Consider the following 10440-nt stretch of genomic DNA (forward strand, 5'->3'; position numbering starts at 1 on the left):
AGTTTTTAGTAAGAAAATCTGCATTAAATAAACCGCACAGATTTTCTGTTTTGAAATCTCCACTCGTGTGCGGATTAAGAGTAACTTTCACACTAGCGTTTTTCTTTTCCGGCATAGAGTTCCGTTCTAGGAGCTCAATACTGGAAAAGAACTGATCAGTTTTATCCTAATGCATTCTGAATGGAGAGTAATCCGTTCAGGATGCATCAGGATGTCTTCAGTTCAGGACGGAGATAATATAATAATATCGCAGCATGCTACGGTTTTATCTCCTGTCAAAAAAAAACTGAAAACATGCCGAAATGTCAGATCCGGCATTTTTTTTGTCCATAGGAGTGTATTAGTGCCGGATCCGGCATTCAAAATACCGCAACGCTGATCCGTCTGACAAATGCCATCAGTTGGCATACGTTTTGACAGATCCAGCAGGCAGTTCCGGCGACAGAAGTGCCTGCCGGATTCCTCTGCCGCAAGTGTCAAAGTACCCTTATGTGCATTTTTACCGTGTTTTGGATGCTGTTTTCATGCAGATTTTCTGAAATACAAATGCTAAAGGTCATGTCACACGGACCGTACATCAGGCAATTCCCGTGAATGAACCAAGCCTTTCTGACAACTGCCCGATTGATGCGTACATGTACATGCAGCAACCACTTCCGCTGTATGGGGACAAGTGATCGCTAGAGATCGTTCACCCCCCATAATCATTTTTTCTCGTGCAGCAGATCACTGTTTAGACAGCACGCTCTGTGGCACGACCACCTGATAAACGAGCCTTTGCTTTTTCATTGGATGATCGCCAGCAACATTTACACAGGCCAATTATCGGGAGTGAGCGACTTTACGTACGCTCGTCAATGTTACAGGCTATTTACACCGGCGGCAATCAGCGTTCCTTCTCAAGCCATCATGTCCACTGACGCCAAGCCTACATTCACAAAAAGATGGCCGAGACGCTTGGACTGTGCAGACAAGTCTATGCTATAACGTTCTTCTGATCCATCAGAATAACAAAAAACTAGCTGTTATTTTGATTATTAGTTTGCGTCAGAGATCGGTTAGATTTATTTTATCGGTTACCTAACTGATCTCTAATGGAAGTGACACAAACTCATAACGGAGGCTTAAAAAAGACGGGTCATTTTTAGTGTCAAGTGTTGCTAACTGATACGTTTTCTTTATTTTTCTGTTCTTACGATGGATCAGAAGTAAAGCAAAGCTTAAAGGGGTTGTATCATTCAGCAAATGGTATTTATCATGTAGAGGAAGTTAATACAAGCCACTTACTAATGTATTGGGATTGTCCATATTGCTTCCTTTGCTGGCTGGATTCGTTTTTCCATCACACGTTGGCCATGCTTGCACGCTATAGGAAAAAGCAAAGGACCCTAGCAGCACACAGACTAGTGCTTTTTTCCTATAGTGTACAAGCACGACCACTGATTGATTACTGGGTGGTCGTAACCATGGAAACGAGCAGTGTGTAATGTGATGGAAAAATGAATCCAGCCAGCAAAGGAAGCAATATGGAGAATCACAATACATTAGTAAGTGCCTTGTATCAACTTCCTCTACATGATAAATGCCATTTGCTCAAGCGACAACCCCTTTAACAGTCCATTCACACGACCGTAAACACTCAGTGCCATGTGCACTCTGTGTTGTGGTCCCCATTGACATGAACGGGTCCGCAATCCACAAAATACAGCATAAGACAGAAGTCCTATCTCTTGCGGAGCGGAGGTACGGCTCGGAAGCCCATGAAAACACTATGTAGCGCTTCTGTGGGCTTTCGGGTCCGTACTTTCACAGCACAAAAGATAGGTTATGTCCTATCTTTCGCTGTATTTTGTAGATTGCGGACCCGTTCAGGTCAATGACTCTGCAGAGCAATACGGGATTCACACGGCCGCTGCCCATGCATTGTGGACCGTCATTTGCAGTCCGCAGGACAGAGCTCTTACCGTCGCGTAAATGACCCCCTACACCGATATGAAACCAGCCTAAAGAGTAGAAGAAAACGTCTTGGTGTGTCTATGCCGCGTGTGGAATGGTGGCACACTTCTGACTGGTCATCTAGAACCGTGCATCAGAAAATCCCTCCACCCAGTGTAAGCGGGCGCAACTTTAATTCCGTTTTTTTACACATTCTCTTACGAACCGAGCAATACAGGTGCAAGTCTACGTGTGAAATCACAGCGCTTACCTTAGGGTACTTTCACACTAGCGTTATTCTTTTCCGGCATAGAGTTCAGTCACAGGACCTCAATACCGGAAAAGAACTGATCAGTTTTATCCCCATGCATTCTGAATGGAGAGTAATCCGTTCAGGATGCATCAGGATTAGAGATGAGCGAACTTCTGTTTTAAGTTCGGCGTCTAAAGTTCGGGGGCGGGTTAGCGGAGAATCCCGATCTGGAACCGGATATGGATTCCGACTTCCGTTGTGGTCCGTGGTAGCGGAATCAATAATCGGCCATTATTGATTCCGCTACCACGGACCACAACGGAAGTCGGAATCCATATCCGGTTCCAGATCGGGATTCTCCGCTAACCCGCCCCGAACTTTAGACGCCGAACTTAAAACAGAAGTTCGCTCATCTCTAATCAGGATGTCTTCAGTTCAGTCACTGTACGGTTTTTGGACGGAGAAAACACTGAAGCGTGCTGCAGTATTTTCTCCGTCCAAAGTTCCGGAACACTTGCCGGCATTATTTTCCATTGAAATGCATTAATGCCGGACCCATCGCATACGCAGACCTTTAAAAATGTGAAAAAGAGAAATACCAGATCTGTTTTTCCGGATGACAACCGGAGACAGATCCGGTATTGCAATGCATTTGTGAGACGGATCCGCATCCAGATCCATCTACTGATGGTAGCCATTCGCATACAGATTACAGGATCCGGCAGGCAGTTCTGGCGACAGAACCCAACAAGGCAAGTGTGAAAGTACCCTTACGCCAAGGACAAGCCAGCCGTCAGGCAATGAAAGCGAGGCCTCAGATACGGGTTTCTACCAACGCATCTGACAGAAAGGTGTACAGGCTCCGCCAAGATCTAGGCGACAATCTCAGGCGCTCTCAAGTACCATATGCAAAGTTGTGGTGAGAAAGTGGAACGGAACGACACGATGAAGGGCGCCGGTTTTGTGGTTTTGGTGTGGGACGCTCCAGTTACCTCAGCAACAGAGCTGTCAATCAGAAAACAACCGGTCTGGGGGGCGCAGGTATACATGGAAAGCACAGCCCCCCAGTGCTTCACATGGTGCTCAGACTAGTGCTCCCTGGTATCTGCCTGGGTGGCCTGCGCCTTTAAGGCAGCGCTGATAGGCAGTCCCCTCAGTGTTTGATAACAGCACGAGCACACTCCGCCACCACCTGACCCCTACAGGAGCTCAGGAGTTAAATGCTGCCCCCCGAACTTGGGACAGGAGCCAGCCCCGTGACGTCACTGCACCAAACCCTTTTCCCGGGCCCGTTCAAATCAATAGGTGGCCGTTTAGGCGGCCGGGAGCAGCAGCAGCGTCCCGCTCCCTCACCCGCTCCGGCCGGCCGGCTGCAAACATGGCGTCTAACAAAACAAGCGCACAAAGCAGCAGACACACAGAGCCGGGGCGCAGCGGTCCTCCTGGCTGGGGATGGGGGAGGAGAGTCACAGCATGAAGATGGCTGCACGGCGTAATGGGCACCGTTACCTGCAGGGGGACGCTGAGCAGTCGGGGGAGCCTCTAATGGCGACGGATCGTTCTCCCAGCCTGACCGCGAACTGTGGCCACCGCCACGGAGCGATCACAAAAGCCTCCCCTCCTCTCCAGCTCTTCCGGTTGTGACTCCCTCCCCTGTCCGGGCGAATGGAGGAGGGGCCCCGGAATCAGCCGCGAGCAGCGTTCCTGGGATCCGTGTCGACGCCTTGGCCTGTCCCCGGGTAGACGCACGGCGGCCGCGGCTCGGCCCAGATTCTTCCTTTGAAACAAACAATGCGGTTTCACCAGAACGCGTACCGCCCCTCTCCGCTGGACAGACGTAACGGCGTCACGTACGTTACGTGCCGCCATGATGGGGGAGGCAAGCCTGCTGTCCGTACCAAAGGGTTGTCATGGTAACAGGAGCACTGGCACGTTCTGGATGAACCCTGGGGCTCCTATACTGGGTTGCTGGGCCATACCTCCAAGTAGAAGAAGTGGCTCAGCACTCGCTTCATGATGCTAATAAATCTTCACTGTTGCCGTGAATAAAATACAAGCAGATGTGACGCGTTTCAGCTCAACAGCCTATGCTTATTTGAAAAAGCCTGTTGGACTTGGAACCAATCCCGAGTTCGGGAAATGTTTTTTTTACCGTAGAAATTAATTTATGAAGTTATTGCGCAAAGTCTCGCGAGACTTCGCCTCATGGGAGCCAATACATTCTAATACTGTACAGAGTTTTATGCAAATCGACTTCGGATGTTTCATCCGAAGTTGATTCGCTCATCCCTACTGATGATCTATCCTCTGGATAGGTCATCAGTATCTGATTGGTATGGAATATAATATAAATGAAGGCTGAGCACTCATCATCTGTATGACAATATAGCAGAGCAAACACCTGTGTGATTTATTATTAAAAAATATATAGACATAAATAAGACCAATAAATGAATGTTCACGGGTGGCGATGCTGAGTAAAATTGCATGTAGCGACAATGAGCAAAATACAGTGCGATTGTGCTGAACCACTGATAGAGGCGTAGTATAGTGTCCAATGTGGGTGGTTCAGGTCCTGGGACAGAGAGGCTGGATTGTTTCTACAATCACTGTTGTATCTGCTCCCATATAGTAACAGCAATTATATTGCATCAAGGAATGATGTGAATAATGACCGGAATGTTAGAGTTGCGTATAATAGAAGACGTAATAGTAAAGATGAAGTCGATGCAGGGGTATACACCCATCAGCTGATGTGCGAGTCTCCTATTAACCATACGCGTTTCGGGGTCTATACCTGGCCCCTTCCTCAGTGGAGGAAACGCGTATGGTTAATAGGAGACCCGCACATCAGCTGATGGACGTATACCCCTGCATCGACTTCATCGTTGGATACATTTGCATGCAAGGTCTTATACAATAAAGCCTTACCTCCCATTTGACAAACAAGGAATGCTGCTATCTGACTCTCCAGCTTTGCAAACCATTTAGAGTCATCATACGATCATTGGACGGCGACTTTTTACAAAGTGAAAGCGGGATAACGAAACTAAAGCCCGCCCAGTCAGGCGACCACCCATTCCAGCAGCCCCAGCTGAAGACTCGCAGTAAGATATTGCTGGTTTAGATACTGCAGCCACTGTGAGCGCAGATCGCACAGCATATTACTATAACGTCTTCTATTATACGCTGGTGTCATAGTACACCGTTGAGTGCAACTGTAATATTACGGTCAGCATTATTCACATCATTCCTTGATGCAATATAATTGCTGTTACTATATGGGAGCAGATACAACAGTGATTGTAGAAACAATCCAGCCTCTCTGTCCCAGGACCTGAACCACCCACATTGGACACTATACTACGCCTCTATCAGTGGTTCAGCACAATCGCACTGTATTTTGCTCATTGTCGCTACATGCAATTTTACTCAGCATCGCTACTCGTGAACATTCATTTTTTATGATTTATTCTATTGGTCTTATTTATGTCTATATATTTTTTTAATAATAAATCACACAGGTGTTTGCTCTGCCATATTGTCCTACAGATGATGAGTGCTCAGCCTTAATTTATATTATATTCTATTACTACTTTTTGACCGGGTGAGTCAATAGGGCTTTGCAGCACCCACTCCAGAGTTACTGACAGGGTGAGCCACCATTTTCCATCATTCTGATTGGTATGGGTCTGACACCCAGGACCCCCGCGAATCAGCTGTTCAAGAAGGCAGGGGCACTCGTGGTAGCACCACAGCCTTCTCACAACTTTCCTAGTCCGCGTGATTACACGTTCATCAGTCAAATAGGTGAATGGGTCTGAGCTGCGATTCCAAGCATAGCCACTATACAACGTATGGCGCTGTGCTTGATGAGCACGGAGAAAGGCGCAGCGCTCACAGGTCATCAGTATCTGATTGGTGGGGGTCCGACACCTGGGACCCCCACTGACCAGCTGTTTGAGAAGGCACCAGCGCTCCTGTAAGCATCGCACCTTATCGTAGCTTACCAAGCAAAGCGATGTACAATGTATAGAGGCCGTGCTTGGTATCACGCTCAGCCCCAATCACTTCTTTGACTGATGAACACGTCATCACATGTACTAGGAAAAGATGTGAGAAGGCAGCAGTGCTCAGAGGACTGGCAGTGCCTTCTCAGACAGCTGGTCGTTGGGGGTCCCGGGTGTTGGCCCCCCACCAATCAGATACTGATGACCTATCTACAGGAGTAAAATCTCAGAAAACCCCTTTAAGCTCCTGCACAGAAGCTAAGATTTGGGAGCAGTTCATCAGGCTGGTGTAAAAAAGTAGGGTGCAGCTTACGTGCTTCAGTGAAAGCAAGCAGATGTTGGGTAGTTACTGTATTAGACATTGTATTATTTCCCTCTGTGTGTGGCTATGTGATTTTGGGGGAATGGGTTCTCCTGTAGAACTTTTGTTATCTAATATCCCTTGAGTCTAGGCTAGTGAAAGGGTTAAAAACTTCTTTAACAATCTAAAGTAGTCAAGGGTTTAATGCCTGTCAACTTTACTGACTGTCTAGTTACTGAAGGGGTCAATGCCAATAGGCTTGGTGGTCTAGAGCAGTGAAGAGCCTAACATGCATTCTTGGTGGTCTAGGGAAGGGATTAATGTAAACACCTCTGGTGATCTAGCATGTTGAAGGGGTTAATGCTAGTGCCCGCAGTGGCCTCTGGTGCCTAAAGGTGTTTCCTGTTACTACCAGGACGTAATAAGAGATCAGAGCAGGGAAGGATTTTGAAGACTGCAAAACGGTATTCACAATTACAGTGATGAGACATTTACCTACAATTAAAGGGGTATTCCCATCTTAGACAATGGGGGCATATCGCTAGGATATGCCCCCCTTGTATGATAGGTGCGGGTCCCACCTCTGGGACCCGCACCTACAAGGAGAATGGAGCGGAGAAAGTTGAGGAGGGCACACGGCTCATGTGCAGCCGCCCCCATTCATTTCTATGGAGCTGCCGAAAATAGCCGAGCGCTGTCTCGGCAATTTCCGTCGGCCCCATAGAAATGAATGGGAGCGGTGGCCGGGCATGCGCGGGTTGCTCCCATTTACTTCAATGGGAGAGGCGAGGAACTGCGCCTGGTGGTGGATGGACCGCGGGAAACCCGGGGTCCTCCAGCCACAACTCTCCCCGGCTCCGTTCTCCTTGTAGGTCAAATACTATGTGGTAGGTCTGGGGCCAGCGCGCGGCTACCAGCCTCTCACCACAGATATACCAGCACTATGTTACAACAGTAATGAGGCGACACAACTGATAGCTTTAATATAGGCATTTAATGATCAATTTAAGGATTTAATAACAATGAATATAAGTTTTATCAGTGTGAATAAGACATATGTTAAAATAAGGCAAATAGTCTGACTAATTGTAAAATTGCTTTGAAGTGCCTTGACATGTGCCTGGGTCTAATTTATGTAATTAAATATACAGGAAGATCGCTGTATAAGAAGAGCTGCTGTATCTCAAAGGACAGTCACAGCATCACAAATAGTTTCTGCAGTGACCACCAAGACCATAAAAAACTGTCTACTTGAAGTAGGACTCCATTTACACTCTTCACTAGCTCATTTGCCGCTGAACTCTCACCATCTCCAAGACCACCTGCACTGGTGCCGTGAGAAAGCACGTGGAGGCATACGGTAAATGGCAAACACTTGTGTTTAGTGATGAAAGCAGGTTCTGCCTTGGTACTAATGATGGCCACATCAGAGTTCACAAGAGGGATGGAAGGCGCCTACTGCCATAATGCATAGTTCAGAGACACTAAGGACCAACACCAGGTATGGTGCGGGGGCGCCATCAGCTACCATGGCCATTCTAAGAGGATAGGAGGCAGAAAACGAAAAACAAAAAAAATTATTAGTGGCAATTTTGGAGGAGCTGCTCAACCCCAGACACAGTGGCGTGTCCTCAATCAGGGGGAGCAACCCGACCGCATGTGGACCGCGGTAGTCGACTAACCCCAGCAAAATATGCATACAATGGAGGACGTCGGCGCGGTCCACATGCACCACAAGAGCAAACTACACAGAATGTAGCAATCATATGAAACACAGAGAAAGAATGCACCAAACAGATATAACACTGACTATACTGGCAAGACACAAATGAAGATATTAAAAGCTGAGACTTTAGCCAATATATACCAGTGATGGATATATCGGAGCCCATCATGCACCACGTCACGGTTCTCAGCATGGCAAGGGGTCCTAACCGCTGCTCTAACTATGGTGTGAACACGGTCTGGGGGTGATATAATTCAGCTCGCAGCAAAGCTTCCCACAAACGCCCAGCATGAATGCTGCGGTTGTGCGATGTGGATGAAGCCAGGCTGCAAGCCACACCCACACCAGACCATGTGATGGAGGTTACCAGGTGCAAAGGAGTGTTTAAATGCCAGGTAAAAAAATTTTTGTTTTTCGTTTTCTGCCTTGCTAGATTTGAGTGTGTCTGCCTTTACCTGGCATTTAAACACTCCTTTGCACCTGGTCACCTCCATCACATGGTCTGGTGTGGGTGTGGCTTGCAGCCTGGCTTCATTCACATCACACAACCGCAGCATTCATGCTGGGCGTTTGTGGGAAGCTTTGCTGCGAGCTGAATTATATCACCCCCAGACCGTGTTCACACCATAGTTAGAGCAGCGGTTAGGACCCCTTGCCATGCTGAGAACCGTGACGTGGTGCATGATGGGCTCCGATATATCCATCACTGGTACATATTGGCTAAAGTCTCAGCTTTTAATATCTTCATTTGTGTCTTGCCAGTATAGTCAGTGTTATATCTGTTTGGTGCATTCTTTCTCTGTGTTTCATAAGAGGATAGGAGGAAGCTTGCTGGTGGTGGTTTAAGACTTGCCATTAATTGTCCTAATGATGTGTATATTTTCCCTGGTTTATTTTCTTGGTATGCATGTATGCTGAGTTTGGAATAAATAAAGAGTTTAAAAATTAAACAAAAAAGCAGTCTCCCGGCCAGCTCAATCACCAGATCTCTCTCCCCTCAAGAATGTTTGGGACTAGATGGGGTGACAGATCTCCGTTGCACAGTAGCCAATTACTACTGGTCCAAATTGAAAGAGCTTGGAATGATATACCACAGGAGGATATCCAGCATCTGTATGAGGGAGAGATGCCACCCAGTATTAATGTGACCTTTACTCAACATACCTGGCTGCAGAACCCAAAATGAAGGCTGCACCATCTTGATTGTGTGATCATTGACCAAGCACCACTAGCAGTTTAAACTTTGTCAACCTCAGTTCAATCACATTTTACAGATGTTATTTTTTTTTTTTTTTCATTTTTCGCTAGTGCATTAAGGTTTCAAAACACACAGGGCCAGATTTATCATTCTACTTACAGCCAGGTCCATAAATATTGGGACATCGACACATTTCTAACATTTCTGGCTCTATACACCACCACAATGGATTTGAAATGAAACAAACAAGATGTGCTTTAACTGCAGACTGTCAGCTTTAATTTGAGGGCATTTACATCCAAATCAGGTGAACACTGTAGGAATTAAACAGTTTGCATATGTGCCTCCCACTTGTTAAGGAACCAAAAGTAATGGGACAATTGGCTTCTCAGCTGTTCCATGGCCAGGTGTGTGTTATTCCCTCATTTTCCCAATTACAATGAGCAGATAAAAGGTCCAGAGTTCATTTCAAGTGTGCGATTTGCATTTGGAATCCGTTGCTGTCAACTCTCAAGATGAGATCCAAAGAGCTGTCACTATGAGTGAAGGAAGCCATCATTAGGCTGAAAAAACAAAACAAACCCATCAGAAAGATAGCAAAAACATTAGGCGTGGCCAAAACAACTGTTTGGAACATTCTTAAAAAGAAGGAACGCATCGGTGAGCTCAGAAACACCAAAAGACTCGGAAGACCACGAAAAACAACTGTGGTGGATGACCGAAGAATTCTTTCCCTGGTGAAGAAAACACCCTTCACAACAGTTGGCCAGATCAAGAACACTCTCCAGGAGGTAGGTGTATGTGTGTCAAAGTCAACAATCAAGAGAAGACTTCACCAGAGTGAATACAGAGGGTTCACCACAAGATGTAAACCATTGGTGAGCCTCAAAAACAGGAAGGTTGGATTAGAGTTTGCCAAACGACATCTAAAAAAGCCTTCACAGTTCTGGAACAACATCCTATGGACAGATAAGACCAAGATCGACTTGAGTGATGGGAAGAGAAGAGTATGGAGAA

General features: G+C 46.7%; 1 protein-coding gene across 2 annotated transcripts in view; it reads right to left on the reverse strand.

Annotated features, from left to right (window-relative positions):
- The window catches only part of BRD1 (bromodomain containing 1), a 60537-nt gene extending 56543 nt beyond the window's left edge, over positions 1-3994 (reverse strand). For both annotated transcript variants that reach the window (XM_044280239.1, XM_044280238.1), the window contains exon 1: positions 3698-3994. The gene's annotated coding sequence lies outside the window, so the exon portion shown is untranslated. The remainder of the gene's footprint in view (positions 1-3697) is intronic.
- Between the last annotated feature and the right edge of the window lie 6446 nt (positions 3995-10440).

The sequence above is a fragment of the Bufo gargarizans genome, chromosome 2 (genome assembly GCF_014858855.1).
Source record: "Bufo gargarizans isolate SCDJY-AF-19 chromosome 2, ASM1485885v1, whole genome shotgun sequence".
Lineage (NCBI taxonomy): Eukaryota > Metazoa > Chordata > Amphibia > Anura > Bufonidae > Bufo > Bufo gargarizans.